This window comes from Petaurus breviceps, unplaced genomic scaffold (genome assembly GCF_028583685.1).
Source record: "Petaurus breviceps papuanus isolate PSGF00001 unplaced genomic scaffold, PetGlider_PUasm1.0 91133, whole genome shotgun sequence".
NCBI lineage: Eukaryota > Metazoa > Chordata > Mammalia > Diprotodontia > Petauridae > Petaurus > Petaurus breviceps.
The window spans coordinates 68541344-68560129 of NW_027187419.1; the positions used below are offsets into that span (position 1 = coordinate 68541344).

An 18786-nucleotide genomic window follows, 5' to 3' on the forward strand; every position below is an offset into this window, starting at 1 on the left:
AACTTTAAAGCACTCCACTGGAGTGTGAAGGTTTTAGGCTTCATTTTTGTGGTATGACTAAGAATATTTACAAAGAGTGGAAAAGGTATCTAAGAAACACTATTTGAAGGGGTGGGGGTGGGGGTGGGGGGCAAAGTTCATTTGAACACTTTCTCTCCCTCTACCTTATTTACCTTGGCATTCAGCATCTTTCATGGTTGCTATTAGAAATTATTTCATTTCTAAGTATCACCTGAAGGTTTTTGTGTGTTTGTTTTGTGAAATACACACCCATTTGGTCCATATACTTTGTATCACACACATGCACACACATATTGTCTATGCCTACCCCTATATGGCAAGAAGTCCAATTATATCCACATAAAACAGCAGATTTCAATTGAGGAAAGTTTCTAGGCCCTTACTACCTACCATTCCTACCATTCTTCCATCCATTGTGTTTAATAATTAGATAATATAGGCTATATATGTGTTTCTTTTAGTTCTTTCTCCAATTCCACCATCTATCTCCTCATCTTTTCCCACATCCCTTAATTCAGGTAGTAATCAAAGATCTATTCATCATTCCTTTTTTATTAATATCCTCTCTTGGCAATCTCATTCAATATCATAATTTCAATTAATCATCTTTATTCAGCTGATTCCCAAATCTGTTTCTCTAGACTTGACCTCTTGAGTTTCAAACCCAAATGCCTAGTTGCCTACTCGTCACTTCTACATAGATGTTCGACTAGCATTAAAGTTCTCATGTCCCAAAGCTACAAACCATATCTTCTCCCCTAAATTTATTCTTCCACTCTGCATATTGTCTACTATGCTCCCATGAGTCTGTGTCTTATTCCCATCTAGAATTCAATGAGTTCAGGGACCATGCTTAGAACTTTGGGGGTTATCTTTGACATTTCCATCTTCCTTGATTCTTCTAACTGGTAAACAAATCTGCTCTTGTAGCTTTCCCCACCTCTCAATTCCCATTGCTACCACCTAGTACAGGCCCTTATTACCTTTTACCTACAGTCTAATAGTATTCCTAGCTGGTCTTCCCCCCTCTCTTCTTTCTTCAATCTAAGCTTTATAGTATGGTCAAAATAATCTCTTAAATCTCTGGTCACATCACTTCAGCTCAAAAATCCTTAATAGCTCCTTATTGCCATCTGAGTCAAGTTCAAATTCCTTTCCCTGGAACCACTAGACTTTTCACTTTCCCAGTCTATATTTCTCAAAAAAAACACACCATTGTCTACTTCTGAGAGACAAACTCTACCATTCTTTATTAGCTATTCCTAAATGCCAGGAATGTCCTCCCTTTTCGTTTTTTGTCTGTTGAATTTCTATCCATCCTTTACAAGCCCAACTCAAATGCCATCTCTTCCATGTAGTCTTAGGTCTGCCTCTCCCTCATGACCTTTTCTCACAGACCTCACATAGCACTTTATTTTGCAACTCTGAAGCATTCTTCATGCAAGTGTCTGTGATCTCCTGGTAAAGTCCTGGTAAAACAGATACAACCTGCATGTAACTTAGTAGACAGGTCTTTGAGCAGGGCTTAACTTTGGGAAGTCTGGTAAAGACAATGGAATTTTTCTCAGAATATTTTTAAAAGCATAAAACAAAAGATATAGGATTACAAAGGAAATCAAACATTAATGAAAATAATGATGTTATTTTTTCCTCCTCCAAGTCTGTGGATTCCCTGAAATCTACCCTTGGGTTCCTTGATCCCAGGTAAAAAACCTCTGTCTTAAAGTTGTTTGAGATTCATGGATTAAATGACTTGATAGTAGTTCTACAGTTATCAAAAGCAGTATTTGAATCCAGGTCTTTCCAAGTCCAAAATTCCATCCATTGCATAAGAATACCTTCCATGTACTCTTCATGTAATATTATCTATCAGTTCTCAGAGTCTATGTCTTATCCTCATTTACAATGAAAGTTCAATGAATGCAGGGGCCATATCTATTCAAACATTTTATCTCCTCTCATATCATGATCTACAAACAGTAGATGATTAATATTTGTTAAATGAAATAACAAAAGGAAAAGAAAAACCAAGGAGACTCTGATTTCTTTAGCTAAAAGAATCAATCACAGTGATTATCTGGATAATCCTCCTACTGCTGGTAAGAACACCACCATCCTCCCAGTCACCTAGGCTTGAAACCTAGGTGTCATCCTCGAATTCCTCATTCTCTTCACCCTCCATATCCAATAGATTGCCAAATGCTATTGATTGAGTCTTAGTAACATGCCTTTCTTTCCTCTGACCCTGCCACCACTCTGGCACAGGCCTTTAATCACCTCATGCCTGAATTATTGCAAGAGACCGTTCGCTGGTCTCCTTGGCTCAGGTCAATCCTCCCTCCACTATCTCCTCTACTTAGTTCTCAAATAGTTATTTCTAAAGAGTAGGTAGCACTGTCACCCCACCCCACCTCCATTCAGTAAATCTCAGTAGTTCTTTATCTTCAGGATGAAAAATAAAATTCTGTTTGACTTTTAAAATCCCTTCATAACCTGCCCCCTCTCTTTCTTTCCAGTCATCTTAACTCCCCTTACCTTACTCCTCTTCCAATACTCTGACCCAGTGACCTCATCCTCCATGCTGTTCCTGAGCACAAGATACTCCATCCACCATCTCAGAGCATCTTTACGGGCTCTCCCCCTTGCCTGGAATCCTCTCTTTCCTCATCTCTGCCTCTTAGCTTCTTGGCTTTCTTCCAATCCCAGCTAAAGGTGTCATTTCCTGCTCAATGTCCACAACTATTCTATGTTAAGTAATGATGTGGGTGTGAGGGTGGACATCGTTTATGGGAAATGATGGAAAGCTAAGACGCTACCATAGTATGCCTTAGATCTTTAAGAACCAGAGGAAGGTACATCCTCTGTGAAGGTCACTTTACATACAGAAGGACAAAGAAGAGATTCCAGCTGGATGAGAAGGATAGTGGGGGCTGCAGTCTGCACAGGTGGTGGGAGTACAGGGGATCACAAATCCATCAAAGTATTCCTTCAAAAGAAGTGAGCCTGGTTAGATGATAATCTCTTCTGGGAAGCCTCAGTTATCCCCAAGGGCAGCACTTCCCTTTAGAGGAGACCCTCTAAAAGCTTGCTAAAAGCCACAGAAGAGATGTGAACAGTGATTGATTACACTTAAGGTCTTTTCAGCAGAGGTGGGTTTTCCCCCCACTCTATAATATCAACTCTACTAGAAAAACAAGACAAATAGGAAATCTAACAGGGAAATGAAGTTGACATAGCACTCAGGAGAATTAATTAAATTTAGCTATTTACCAGCTAAGTGTTTCAAGGCTCCAGGGTGATTATCAGGACTAATCAGAATTTCAAATGACACTGATAACTAAAAGTAAAAATATTATCCTACAAGTATCCGGAGGCAGAAGCGAAATCTTAAGATGGACAAAGGTGTGATCTTTAAGGTTCTTTCAGCTAATCTAACCTTTTTCTTGAGGGATAAAGGATTTTAAACTATTTTCCACCAGCTGCTAAACAAAAATCAAATTCTTTCCACATAGCAAACAAAAGCATAAAATGTGTGACTTGGGGGCTAGGATGGGGCAAGTTACTTTAATTCCTCTGGGCATCAGTTTCTTTATCTGTAGAATGAAGAAGTTGACTAATTGATCTCTAAAGTCTCTTCCAGACTAAAAATTCAGTTCAAGTTTATAATATGAATTGATATAGTATAGGACAAAACACAATCTATTTCATGCAGTACTTTGCTCAATTCACTAAAAAGCACTTAAAATGTAGATTATCTCAGAAATAACTGAAGAATAGTGCCTGGCACACAGTGTGCCTCAATATATACATTTAAATTTCATGTGTCTTGAATTACAGATTCATTTCATCTTATATAACCGATATTCTTGAAAAACTGCTTGTAAAACTTTTAAAATGGAACCTTATTTTAAATATACTGCATGCTGATTTTTAAAAAGACAATCATAGTAAATAAAAAAAGCAAAAAAAAAAACCCCAGACTTCTTCTAAAAAGAAAAATTATCTCCTTTCCAATTAATATATTTTATAAATTTGAATTCTTATACATTAGAATTGATTAAAGCTGGGTAACCCGTATTTCGTTTTTAAACTGGAGGTAAAATTTACCCACTCTACATATATTTCACTTAGAGACAAATAAAACATGCTTTATTTAATATTGAAGGCCATATTTCTGCATGTTTATCAATGGAAAACTACTTTTCATCTGGTAATTACTTTTGTCAGTAGCAAAGAGAATGCAGGATAACTCTTAAAAAAAAGTATGGGAAGAAGAACAAAGGGAGAAATGTTTTTTGACTCAAGGAAATGGGCTTGTTTGGGAAAATGAATTTGTAGTATTTCTGAATGAATAATGTACCACAGCTGTGCAGCCAATTGATATGCAGTCCTCACAATTTAAAGTAACAAATACTGTAAGTCTTGACATCACATACTTTTCATGGTACACACAGCCCTTACTTACATAAACATATACACATACCAATATGTGATGTGAACTTCTGTAATCTTGAAGCAACTTCAAGGAAAACATTGTTTTTATAAAAGAACACATATTTTCCCATGCTTCTTCAATTCTTATGCAAGACATTTTTATGAGATTCAAGTAAACTATATTTTGTTTGGTTTCTTTTGTTCTTCCCTTCTTGCTGGATTGAAACATACTCTTAGAACCATTTACAATGATAAATTCTCTTTTTATTCTAATAAAATTATTTAAACCAATGGTTAACTTGAAAATCGAACAACAACTCAAATGAATAAAATCCCTTAACCACTCTAGATAGTGCAACCTCTTATTTTCTCAAGGCAGACATTCATTTTAGATTCATTCTGTTCCCCCCAAAATGATTGTTTTGGTTAGTATGAACTTTATTCTAGTAACACAACATTTGATCACTACAACGTTATTTATGTTTTACTGTCATGCTGAAGAAAACTCAAAAGTTCTTGAAAAAGGCCCAGGAAACTTGCTTTATTTACAACTCAACTGTAAGAAGTATTCTTTAAAGCAATGAAGACACAATACTGAAAATGCCTTGCCTGCTATGGGCAAAATTCATGGAGAATACTCCTATTAGTATATCACCTCATAACTCACTAAATTATTCCTTCTCCTTGTGTGTACCCAGGTAATGTTCAGCCTGTGTTTAGTCACCTGGAACTAACAGATATTTCTCTAATATTAAGGATGCCATGGCAACTAGATCTGCAGAATCAAGAACAACTATAATCAACAGTATCTACTATCCGAGTCAAGAAAAAAAAATACACTTGTTCTATTACATTAGGGAGGCTTAAGAAGGCAGAGACCAGGAACAGTCATTTTTGAGTGACTGGAGAAATTACTCCAGGGGCCCATGTGTGGGCCCTCAAGTGCAGCCCTTTGACTGAATCCAAACTTCACAGTTCTATGAAGTTTGAATTCAGTCAAAGGGGCATATTTGAGGGCACAGGTTCCCTATCCCTGAGTCTTAGCCCATTAGACACAAGAAACTCAAGTTTCTCTCTAGAAATGTGAGGTGTATAGTTTTTTGGATGGCACCTATTTGAAGGAGTCCAAAGAGATCTGGGTGAAGAAGAATATTTTATCAGTTCAGAAAGATGGAGGAAAGACTAAATAATAAGGACATTTTAGAAATAAAACTAAAAAATCTTTTATAATTAAGCTGGTTTTATGGGTAGGAATTAAATAGTAATCCTAACCCAGTTTGGGGAAAGTACAGCTTTTCTATATATTTACAAACAATTTCTTTTCTCTGCAGTAGAAATTTGAGGTTGTATTAAGCTATGAAAACTAGGGACAGAGATCAAGGTAGGCCATGACTAAGTTCTACTCCCCAGCACAATGTGAAAAGCACTCTGGTTTCTTCTAACCAGGTAAAAGCTCTGTAAGGTCCTAACAAATCAGAAAAAGCTTCTTGTATGGACCTACCAGTTAGTTCATCCATCTCACAACCACTGCCCAAACCCGGGTAATGGTCAAGTCATTTTTTCTAACTTTAAAGTTCTATGAGGAACTTCTACCATCTAAGTATTTTCTTATTAACAGTACTGACTTGCACATACTGACCAACTCAATATGACTAATATTGAATTTGATATTTCCCCCGCAAACTTACTCTTCTTTCTGACCTTCCTGCTACTGTTCATAAAACTCTGACTTTCCTCTGTCACCCAGGTGGCAATCCTCTGTTGCCTTTGACTCCTTCCTATGACTCACATCAAATGAGTTGCTTAATTGCATCTCTTCTACTTGTCCTCTCTCCTCCATTCCACCTTAATTCTGGTGTTTATTGCCTAGATCACTGCAACAGCCTCTAACTTCATATTTCTGCATCTAGTCTCTCTCCCCTACAATCCATCCTACACATTTTTCCTGCCACAGCTCTCTGACCATGTGATTACCCTCCACCAAAAATATCCAATCGTTCCCTATTACCCAGTGATTCTCCTTTTTATTGTGCTCCATGATTGGAGCGCAACTATCAGTGGTGCCAGGAGAACAGGGTAGTGTGGGGCCCAGAACTGAAACAAACCTTGCTATCTTTTAACTCAGTTCACAGACTATCCTGCTTTGGTAAAGGGATATTTCAAGCATTTCTGTGGTTTCTCTTGATAAAACATGCAGAGAAAATTATGATAAAATGTCTCTGTCTCTGCCATTTATACTATGTGAAAAGAGATTAAATTAAAGATTATAAATGCTTCCACAGTTTACATAGTTTTCTTCACAGACACTTAACAAGTAGACTCAAGTTTTCTCCTTTTAACTATTCTTAACTTTAACCTGAAATAGATAACTAATGTTTCCCTACAGAACTTATATTTTCCTAACCCAATTTTACCTGGGGAGAATGAGTTAAATGGCCTTCCTTTAGATTTTATTCTATATCAGGAAGGGCAATACAAATTTTGAATTAATCTTTAGATACTTTATTCAGTATATATTTTTTGTTTTCATCAGACCTGAGACTTCAGTAGTATGGGGAATTCCCAGTAAGGAAAGTCCCTCTACCAATGCAGATCAAAACCTTCTCTGCAATTTACAGTTTGGAGAGTTTTCTGGAATACTGGGTTAATGACTTGCCCAGGGTCATACACCAACTTTGCAAAAGGCAAGTCTGAATCTCCTGATTCCAGCTTTTTACCCATTCTCTACTGCACTGCTTCTCATCAATACATTAGATTTTTTAAAAAATCTACTCAGAAAAAAATGAGTTGGTAAGAAATTGTCATCCTTGAGATGGTTCTAGCTTTTCTTTGATTCTACCTCATATATTGCAAAGGGATGTACCCTCAGGCTGACCATACTCATCTTTGATAGGAAACCTTTGCACCTGTTTTTTAATAAATCATAGAATGAGCCTTGTCATATATTTGTCATGGTTCTTTCATCCAAAGATCCAACATCAATTGTTACTTTTTACTTAAGTAAAAGTATGGTGGACAGGTTAATGGTTCTTTTCAAACTATATGCAAGCTTATTCTCTATTATTTTGCTTTTTTTTTTGGAGGGCAATTGGGGTTGACTTGCCCAAGGTCACATGGCTAGTAAGTGTTAAGTGTCTGAGGCTGGATTTGAACTCAGATCCTCCTGACTCCAGGGCCAGTGCTCTATTCACTGTGCCACCTAGCCACCCCAATATCTTTTTCCCTAACAAATGTTTTCACACAGGAATTTTTGTTTCGTGGTAAGAACATTTATAGTCTAAATGGTTAGATTTCTCTAAGCAAACTAGAGAACTAGCCTCATCCTCTCTTCATAGCAGAGGTTGTGGGGAAAGGAGGGGATCTGTTAATCTGGTGGGAAAAAAAAATTCCATCTTTATTTTCATTAACCTCTTACTGAAATTTAGCATTTTCTTTAAATATTTAAAAACATTTAATAGTTCCAAAGATTTCACCAAATTATCTAAAGGGTCTATGTCAGAAAAAAAAGGAATAGCTCCTAATGTGTTAAGGCTTCAGGTAAGAAATAATAAAGTCATCCTACAAAGATGAGACAACTAGTACAAAAGGCAAAGACAGCTTTACTTTTCTGAGTGGGATGATGATTATCCTTGAAAACTGATTATTATAATGCAGAGGAATTTTTCAATATCCAAGATGAAAGGCCTGAGAGACCATCAAGATAGTGGGCCTAGGCCCAGTACAAGAATGATTAGCCAAGGTAGGCAATGGTGAAGCACTCAGTAGCCTTGGGTCAGTATCTTTCCACTCAATTGTAAGAAAGGGGCTAGAAATAATATTGGAAGAATTATCTCTTTGGTTTTTATGAAGTACTGGATGGCCTAGTTTAAAATTAGATGTCTTAGCTCCCTAGTGCTAAATCTAAATCCAATGGAGGTATAATGTGTAGAGTGCTGGACTTGAAGAAATGAGTTAAAATCTGGCCTCAGACATTTACTAACTGTAGGATGCTGAACAAATCACTTAACCTGTCCCTGTCTCAATTTCATCTGGAGACGTCGGGTGGATAGAGTATTTGGCCTGGAGTTAGGAAGATTCATTTTCCTGAGTTCAAATCTGATCTCAGATACTTATTAGCTGTGTGACCCTGGGCAAGTCACTTAAACCTGTTTGCCTCAGTTTCTTCATCTGTAAAATAAACTGGGGAACGAAATGACAAACTACTTCAGCACCTTTGCCAAGAAAACCTCAAATGGGGTCATGAAGAATCAAATATGACTGAAAATGACTGAACAGCAACAAAATGGAGATGACATGACCTACTTTACAGGATTGTTGTGAGGATCAAACAAGATAATCTAAATAAATAAATAAAGCTTTATAAACCTTAGAGCATATAAATGCTATGGTAATGATGATGATAAGAGTGAATGCACCCTGAACTCCAAAATCAAAATAGAGGGGATAGTAGATAAGAAATTTAGCATATCTATATGGATGTCTCAGGTCCTCGTGTTTCTTTACTGCTGAAAGCCCTAACCTGGCAGTTAAAGAGCAAACTTCCAGGAGAAATCCTAATTAAATTCTCACTAATGGATAACTGGGATGTAAAGTTTCAATTTTGGCCTTTACAATGGAAAAGGATAAAAGGAAGGAGGCAGGAGAAGGCTGCTTATATATTTACTTGCTCTTTATTGTCCCTCATGGGTATCAATTGTTGCAGTCTTCAGACAAAACTATAGTAGAAACCGTAAATTTTTATTATTTTGTGTTATTTAATTGAAGGTTCTGAGGGAGAGATTATAGAAGGCAGAAGAAAAATACTACACATTCTTATACTGTCTTCTACAATTCTAATTTGTGAGTTTTAAAAATAAGTATTTTAAAAAGTCAATTATAATAATTAGGCAACTTTTCTTTATCACACTAAAGCATATTAATACTATTTTGATGACACTAAACTATTTTTTGTGTGTGGAAATGGCTAGCCTTGGGATTAGATAGTTCTTTTAAAAAATAATTGTACGTGAGAGAAAATATTGATACAAATATCTTCAAAAAGAGTCATAAGAACAAAAATATATGTAACATCATACTGGACTACTGACTTTTAACTAAGGATTTGCAGCATAACCAATGTAGAAATTTTGCTTAAAAATAATGAATAACTAAAATGTTAATTGTTTAAAGGCCTTTATGGATATTATTTCACTGACATTCAAAATATTTCTGGGAGGCAGAGAAATGGTCAAAATTATTATCTCCATTTAAAGTGGAGGAAACTGACCCACCAAAATATTAAGTGTCTTTCTAGAGGTTGCCAAGCAACAACACAATGTTAAAGAACTTAAGCTTTCTGACTATATGTCTATATTGATACCTATATGTCAATATCAATACATAAATCAATATCTATATATCTATGTCTGTCTGTCCATCTATCTATAAAACCAGTAATCTGCATGACAGTCCACAAATCTGACAAATGAAACCTGACATGAGTACCATCAGAGATTGGCAAAAATTCTTTCACACTTCAGAAAAATATGACTAGGGCACTACCCTATTACATCTCAGCACATGGGATGATATTTAGCTCACAATAGATGCTGCCTAGCATAGTAAATATAGTAGATGACATATTAGCATAAATATGCTAGGATGGTATACCTCCCACATTGGACAGGACACCCTACCTATGGCTCTAATTCACTACACATGGATTGGTAATTTAAGTTACCAATCCATGTGGAACTTTGTCTATTGACATTATCTTTTATTTCCTCATTCTTCTAGACAGAAGGAAAGAAGTTAATCCTTAAAAAGACAGGAAAACAGAACCTTCAACTATCAATTTACTGAATCTTCCAAATATGATGATACAAAAATATGGCATTTATATAAAAAGCCAAAGAAACCTATAGAAACCACATGGTTGTTAGTAATTGCACACTCTCATTTAAAGGTGCCAAAAAAATAAATAAATAAACTAATGAGATCAGGTTGTCAGGAAAACCATAAAAAGGATCAATACTTTTTCTCTTTGGTTGTCTCCATCAGCAGTCACTATGCCCTCTCTCCATGTAAATGAAATCAATCAGTGGGGATTTCTGTAAAATACATAAAACAGTCATCTTCCAGACTCTACTAGAAGATAAATGATTCCAGACATTGGATTGCAGCCATTTTCCCACACATGCTACGGAGTTTTTGTCATCCATATTGGGCCATAACACTGAGCAGTTTTTGCTTTTTTTTTTAAGTTTACAGCCAATGCTTCCACTTCTGGCTTGGAACAGACTGCACGCACTAGAATCATTGCAAAATAGTAGTCATTTTTCTACACAAACTGTAAGAGAATCAGCTAAGTCCAAATAATGAGGCTGATGAGTTCCCTTTCAGAACTCTTCATGTATACTTTGCTATTTTCTAGTGTAATCTTATCATTAGCTTTAGACCCCTCTGGAATTAGCCAAATTGCTGCCTAATGAACCAAAAGGCATCTAACTCCAAGCATAAACACTTGAGTGTACCTTATTACTATGAATAATGCAAGTTCAACAAATTTAAAAACTTGTTTAAAAAAACAACCAAAAACTCGTTAACGTAAAACAGTAAGATTACAGTATATTTTGTCCCATGAAAGATGATGTTCCTTGGAGAAAAGCAAAAAAAGACCTTGTGGCAGCTTAAACTTACTTATTTTTCCTAAAAATGTATGCCAACACCAGCAAAGTGATTTAGGAGACACGTAGGAAATTTGGGGCATATCCAGGGCTAGCTGAGTAACCTACGCTCAATGGAATAAACAACCAAGTACAGTTTCTTGCCAGTTGCTTAAAACCGAAAGATAGGCCACTCTCTTACTAAGGCTGCCTGCTGGGAAAGATGTCCAATAATCTTCAACCACTTTAAAGAAAAACAAGAACCAAAAAAATAAGGTAAAACCACCATCTGAGGTTGAGTAAGAAGACTTCTAAGTTTTGTTCGTATGGTAGCAGATTTCAACTAAAAGAAAAACAAACATGAATAACTAAAGTGGTATATACCGCCTTTTATTTAAAACTAAGTTCCATTCAAACAGGATGTCAGTGTTTCTAAATACAAAGTACGCTTTGGGGGATATGGTATCTAGCCACCACCGCTATTTCTACTACTATACGATAAAAACTTACTTTGTCTAAAAATGTCCTTAGGCTGTGAACCCAAATCACTTTCTTCATTTCATGTTCTGCTTCCTTCGAAACAGCTTCTCAGACTCTGACAGATGGTCTCTCTGTCACTGAGTGCTTCTTTTTCGTTATCTTTGCCAGCTAATCTTTCCCCGATGCTTAGCTGTTGTCTGTGAGACTGAGTTCTACATCATCCCTGGTCTGATCAATGGTCTGCTCAGTTTGAGGTTGGTTTTTAGCCCCGCCTCTCGCTCTAAAAGAAACCAAGGAAAAAAAAAAACCCAACAACCTCACAGCTGGATTTCCTATAAATCATTCCATTTCACACTGGCTCTGCAGCTAAAGCAAAGTCTCCTGCTCCATCACTACTAACCCAAAAAGTAATCGTTCACCTGGATGGTAGGCATCCCATAGTCACATCCATATTTTCCAGTAAATCCCACACTCTTTTATAGGAAGAGATGAAATACATGAAGCAGTTCTAAGCATATACATAAGACCAGAAAAAAAATGTGCCTGGATGATGTTAAATAATTAGGTCGGAAAACTATGAATTTTGTTTCATATCAAAAAGAATATGGGAAAAGAATAATGCAAGAAAAAAAAACTGGTTTATTCAAACTATCTAACCTGAAACAAAAGGTCATCATTTTCATTCAAGTAAAGCAACATCCTAAGTATTTGGCTCTGTTTTTATCTTATACGATTGTATCACCAACAAGTTCAGGGAAGAAAGGATAAAGACATTGGAAATGGTTACTTTATAGCTAACTTAGCTTTTTAAAAATAAAAAAATTTTATTTCTATTGAAGTCTTGTTTCATATATCACAGTCATTTTCTGATATTCCCCCCAATTGAACTCTCCTTTGTGACAAAGTAAATTGAACAAAACAGCTGCCTCAGACAGGATGGCAACACTGTTCCAGTTCCACTTCCCTCTCCTATCCCCCCACATCTACTAAGAGAGGAGGAGAAGTGGATGCTTCATTATCTGTTCTCTGGCACCAAGAAGCAGTCTGAGTTCCACTGCCTTTCAGCATTATTTTGTTATGTTATTGTAGTCCTTGTGTGTACTAAGTTGTTAGGGTAGCTCTTCAAGAGTTGGGAACTAGTCAATTACAAAGGAAATGCCAACCTGTAAAATCTATAGACAAACCAACACCTTCTAGTGAGACTGAAATATTCTGCACAGCATACAAGGATTATTAAGCCCTGTTCAACAATACTGCCATAATACTAAGATTTTCCATTATTGGGTCTGAAAGAATATGTGCCACTTGAGTCAGGCTAAAGATATGAATAATGTATGTCTTTTTTTTTGGGGGGGGGGGGGCTTTTTGGAGGGCAATTGGGGTTGTGACTTGTCCAAGGTCACATGGCTAGTTTTTGTGTTGTGTCTGAGGCCGCATTTGAACTCAGGTCCTCTTGACTCCAGGGCCGGTGCTCTATTCACTGCACTACCTAGCTGCCCCGACTCTAGCACTTTTTTGAAACAAATAATATTACTATGAATATTTTTATACATGTGACTTTTTTCTGTGGGTACAAATTCAGTAGCAGAATCTCTGGGTCAAAGGATATCATCAATTTAGGACCTTTAATCAGACCAATTTATAGAGGCCTCAGCAGTGAATTAGTATATCTATATTTGCACAGTTTCTTCAACATTTAATTTTCCCATTTTAAACCATCTTTGTGAATTTGGTGAGTGTGAGATCACAATTCAGTTGTTTTGCTTGATTATTTTTATTATTTATTATTTGCCTGATTGTTATTGATTTTGAATAGTTTTTCAGATTTTTTGCATTTCTTCTTTTGAGAAGATTTTCTTTATGTCCTTTGATCTCAATTAAGAGTGAACTCCTAAACTTTGGGATTTGTGTCAATTCCTTATTTTGGGGGGCATTAAACATTTATCACTGATAATTAATGTACATATTTTCTCCAACCTGAACTTTTTATTTTCATTCTAGCATATGGTGTTCTCCTTCTTTCCTTTGTAGTTAATTTGGGTATTTATAATAGTCAAAATGACTTAGTTGCTCAAAGCTGTTCTTCAAACAATATTGCTGTTACTGTATACAACATTCTCTTGGTTTTGCTTATTGCCCTTTCTTCAACCCTTCCCAGTAATATGCTATATCTCTTTTTACTGTTGAATCTTTGTATTCCTCTGTAAAATCCTGGGGGCATGAGACATCTTCTATATCCTTTCCATCTCTGCAGTTTCAAGTATAATAACTTGTATGGAGAAGGTGAGTTAACAAATGCCTGCTATTAAATGACTGAATGTACAATTCCTTCGCCTTCAGAGGACATTTTGCTCTGTGTAAGACCAGGCCCTTAGCATCCCTCCTTTCCAATTAAGATTAAATGCCGGCTTCCAATTTTTAAATTGCTCTTATTTAAAAAGTCAAGTTTTTAAACTAACAAGTCACTTGGACAACAAATGTACCAGTATATAAACAAGTAAATACATGTACCCAGTACCTAGGTACCCACAAAACAGGTAACAGTAAGTGCAAAGTTGCATAACAGATGCTTAAAAACATTCAAAAGCCTCTAACATCTCATGATCCCTTTTCATGTTGTAACATGCAAGAATTTTTTTAAAATGATGAACGTTTCAGGGATTTTCAAAATACTACATATGCCTTTGAGACTGTTTTAGTTGTAGTCAACCCCGGGTACACTGAAAAAGAAACAACTGTGGGGACAATACTTTTGTAAAGACAAATACTATATACAATAACCCCTTTCATAGAATGTCACACTCATAATTGGACATTAAAATCTTGCATTTTATATTTCCTAGTGCTTCCAATTCCCATTTTAGCAGCTTCTCCAAAAAGAAATAAACTCTTATCTCATTATAAAGGCTCACTTTAGTATTGAATATTTGCCTTTTAAAAAGTCAAATTAGGTTATAAGGATAATTTGTGCAAAATCAACTTACTCTCTGTCTTTGTGCTAGATTGTTATGATAATGTAGTTTAGATTAATAGGATAAACTATAGAGACTAATGAACCCACCTGTTCAAACTTTTTCTAAAAAAATAAATAAATAATATGAACGAAGTGGACTGAATGATGACAGTATGGGGTTTCCATAGGAAAAATTCAGGAGCAAATACATGTGTTTGGTTTTATCACATCAATTACAGTTAGAAAATGTCAGCACTGCCTTAACCTATACTTATGTAATTCATTTAATTTAAATACAAGAACATATAGATTTTGTTTTGTTATTATAATATGCATACAAATATAAGGCCTTATTATGATTTACCTTATCCCATCCAGGGAGGAGAAAGGTGATGAAAAAGTGGGGAAAGAGAAAACCAACCCAAACCTTAATATCAATGAAGTCATGCACTAAGTATTTCAAACCTAGAAAACATAATTATATAAATACACAAAAGACAAAAGAGGACATATCAAGTGGGGAAAACCTCAAAGGTCACATCAGCATCTCTCATAAAAATCTAGTGTTAGTCTGGTCCTTTGAGGCTAAGGAATTGAATTTATTGGTTTTGTTCTTTGTAGTAAAGAATGGTGGTGTGGGGCGGCTAGGTGGCGTAGTGAATAGAGCACCGCCCCTGGAGTCAGGAGGACCTGAGTTCAAATCTGGCCTCAGACACTTAACACAAAACCTAGCTGTGTGACCTTCGGCAAGTTACTTAACCCCAATTGCCCTCCAAAAAAAAAAAGAATTGTGGTGAAGTTTTGGAATTCATCAGCTCCAGACATAAGAATATTAACAATAAGGCAGAAAAGTACCAACTACTTACTGTGACAATGATCATTTCATGTAGGGTATTAATACAGTAACCAACCACTCTTCTACCCCTCAAAAAACCTCAGAAAGCAGCTCTGGATTCCCATCAATCCAAGTTCATATCTTAGGGATATTCTTTGGGATCAGTTTCTGATCCAGACAACTCAGAACCCTTGGTTAAGGATATTCATGTGGGAAAAGAGAATAAACCTAATTATTCTTCCCTAAGATAGCCACTCTAATACTTGAAGATTAGTCTCTTTTCCAAGGTAAATATAATCAGTTCTTCCAGTCTACAATTTTATGCCATAATCTCAACACCTTTCACCATCTTGATCACCATTCTTTGGGACACTGTCCAGTTTATGAATGTCCTTCCTAAAATGTGGAGTCTATAACTACGAACAATGCTCTGTAAATAATCTGACCACTCAGAATACAGTAGGACTGTCACCTTAGTGCTAGAAGCTATTTCTCTCTTTGGGATACTCACAACTTTTGTTTTCATTCCCATCAGGAACTTCTAGGTGAGGGAGGAAAGACCCTTTACTAATGCAGGCTGGCACCATTTCTGAAACTGAGAGTTGTCTAGTTCACCAAGAAGTTAAATGGCTTTCCCAAGGTCATTCAGTCAGTGTGTGTTGTCAAAGATGGCACCTGAACACAGGTCACCCTGGTTGGCTCTCCAGCCACTATATCGCACTTCCTCTCTATTCCTCCCTTAATATAGTCTAAAATAAAATTATCTTTACTTTCTCACTTTGCTGGGTCATGTTTCTTCAGCTCTCCGCTTGGCCCAGATCATGATCTTGGTCTAGAATTCTTAGATACTGTTACTGCTCTATCTAGAACCTACCACTTCTGCCTCCATGGCTACCACCAATTTTCCCTCAGCAAACTGTTCCCGTCTCTATCTGTATTTCCAGCACTTACCTCAGTTTGTGGCATATTAGAAGGTGCTTAATAAATGCTCTGCAGCATTTGATGACTGACTGATGGTGAAGCAGGGAAGGCTGAAATGCCTCTGCGAAAGATAACAGTATTTCCAACTCCTTTGGTGGTCAAGCCCACAGCTCCACCAGTCTAGTACACATAAAGGCCCCCTAGGGAGCTGGGAAGACCTTCTGATTTGTGCATCTTGAGCAGCAGTCCCCCAGCCCTCATTTGTAACCAAGTTAAGACAATGGCATTTCTTTGGTTTCTGTCAGGGGAGGGGTTTGGACTAGATCATCTCTAACATTCCTTCAAACTCTAAATCTATGGTCCTGTGAGTCTTATGATCCTATGATTAGCAATGACTAAGGCAAAAAGCTATGGTTTTGAATTTTATCTAAAGTGTTCATCTTGACACGAGGTTCTAAGGAGATTTATCTAAACAGTCTAGTACTTCCTTTTCTAGTTCTTGAAAAATAGAATTCCATCATCAAGACAAAAACAGGCCTATTTTTGTTAGCCTATAAATCATTGGATTAAATATAATCTCAATCTTTCCCCCATCCCCATTAAACAGAAGGCACTCATTTTGTTTTGTGCATTTGTAGTCAATTGCTGACAATAGTTAGAAAATATTTTTAGACTAGAACAATCTCAGATTCCAAACTTGTCCAAATAAACTTAAGAGATCTATTTAAGGGGCCTTGGAATCCTATACACCCAAAACCTGTTGTAGAAGCAGCCCAATTTCTCTGGGATAACTGAAAAGTGTGGGTAGCCATAAGTGTCCTTGGCAGCTATAAGGCATTTGTTAATGCATTTGGCTTTAAAAGTTTTTAATCATGCTTATCAACAAGCATGCAGCAAGCAGCCCTGGCCACAAAAAGATTAGCCATTCTGCTATATTCCCCTAAATCCTAATGCAGGAGCTTGAGTACAGAGTGATAACAGATTTTGCCAGACTTCTTCCCTCCCAACATTTTCCAAACCTTATTCTCCACCTCCCCACACCCCCGCCCCTTTTCTCCAGACTACCTCCCTCAAGAACACACAATAACCTGACATCCCTTTCCCAGGGACAGAATCGAAGTCCAACCATTTACATAGTTTTTAAAAACACACAAATGAAAAGCCCCCAGAACTACCATTCCTATAAAAAGAACAGCTTTCTGCCTTGGTCTCAAGGTGACTTTTGCTGGTAACAGACTAGGGTGCTACTGATATTGCCTTTTAAAATGTGTGTCACCAGCAGGAAAGGACCTGGTTGCCAGGGAAACCAAAACTTGTTTAAATCCTTTGGAAACACTGGGTTCTAAGTGCAGCATTTTCCAGAAGAAACACAAACATTCACTCCTGAGAAGGAATGCCCTTCTATCACAACAAGATTCTTCACCCAGCTCCTTGCAATAAAAATATCATAGGAATTTACTTGAAATGCATATTCTTCAGAAGGCTTGGTGGTCCAGTGGAGACCTTGTCAGTCACTGGCTGTAGGCTGTTCACATTCACTGAGTGCAGAGGTTAGGCATCTCTTCCTTAAAAGACAGTATGTTTCATTAGCAATAAACTCTTCCTAGTTTTGCCAAGTTCCTTTTGCTTGAGGAATGGCATGTGATCGAAGAGTGAGTGCCCTCTGGTTTTCCTGACCTACTTTAGCTCTACAAGGCTAATATTTACTTTACCTTGGACAAAATGCAGCCAAGATTCATGCTGAACTATGTCCCTAAGGGGCAGTTCTCCAAACAACACTTTCTTTTTTCATTTTATTTTAGTTTTCATTTAACAATCATTTATTTTTTCTTTCCCTCCCCCCATTTAAAAGAAAAAGAAAATCAAACAAAACCCTTGTAACATTGTCAAGCAAGACAAATTTCTACACTGACTATATTCAAAAATCTATTTATCCCATTGTACCCTGGGTACACCACTGTCAGGAGGTAGGTAGCATTGATGACAATGAATCCCCTGGAGCTATGGCTGGTCACTGCATTGGTCAGAAAACGTAAATCTTTTAAAGTTCAAACAATATTAAGGAACGTCTGAGTCATCTTTCCCTCTACTGTATAAGAACATAAACCAATGATGATATTCAGATAATCTCTCCTGATACAGTAACATAACAAAAATTCTATCGGGAGGGTTTGTTTTTGTCTTTACTGGAAGGAAAAGGACAATCAAGGAAAGGGATAGGATCCCTGGACTGGAAAGAATAATGACAATTGAGGCCAAAGATGAGGCAGAGCTAGGCTGCTCAATTCTACTTTTGCTTCCATCATGTTTGCTATGGAGCATGCCCTTTGGGGAAGGAATAACAGAACAAAAATGTCTAATGTGGAGTTGAAACCCAAGACAAGGGAAGAGTAAGAGAGTGTCCATGGCAAGTTCAAACCACCAGGCCCAGATGAACTACATCCTAAGAAATTGCAAGAATTGACAAACATGACTGCTGAGTTGCCATCAGTGATCTC

The 18786-nt window shown here is 36.8% G+C and overlaps 1 protein-coding gene and 1 pseudogene across 14 annotated transcripts in view; one reads left to right on the forward strand and one right to left on the reverse strand.

Moving 5' to 3' along the window:
- Positions 1-18786, forward strand: part of LOC138155417 (biogenesis of lysosome-related organelles complex 1 subunit 2 pseudogene) — a 964561-nt pseudogene that overhangs the window by 535207 nt on the left and 410568 nt on the right.
- Positions 1-18786, reverse strand: part of STARD13 (StAR related lipid transfer domain containing 13) — a 750493-nt gene that overhangs the window by 95138 nt on the left and 636569 nt on the right. Inside the window, exon 1 of one of the 14 annotated variants that reach the window (XM_069080664.1) lies at positions 16319-16667. The exons of 12 other annotated variants lie outside the window; for them this stretch is intronic. The gene's annotated coding sequence lies outside the window, so the exon portion shown is untranslated. Of the gene's footprint in view, positions 1-11609; positions 11836-16318; positions 16668-18786 lie in introns of those variants that run through there. One more of the 14 variants, XM_069080659.1, reaches the window with a different exon arrangement.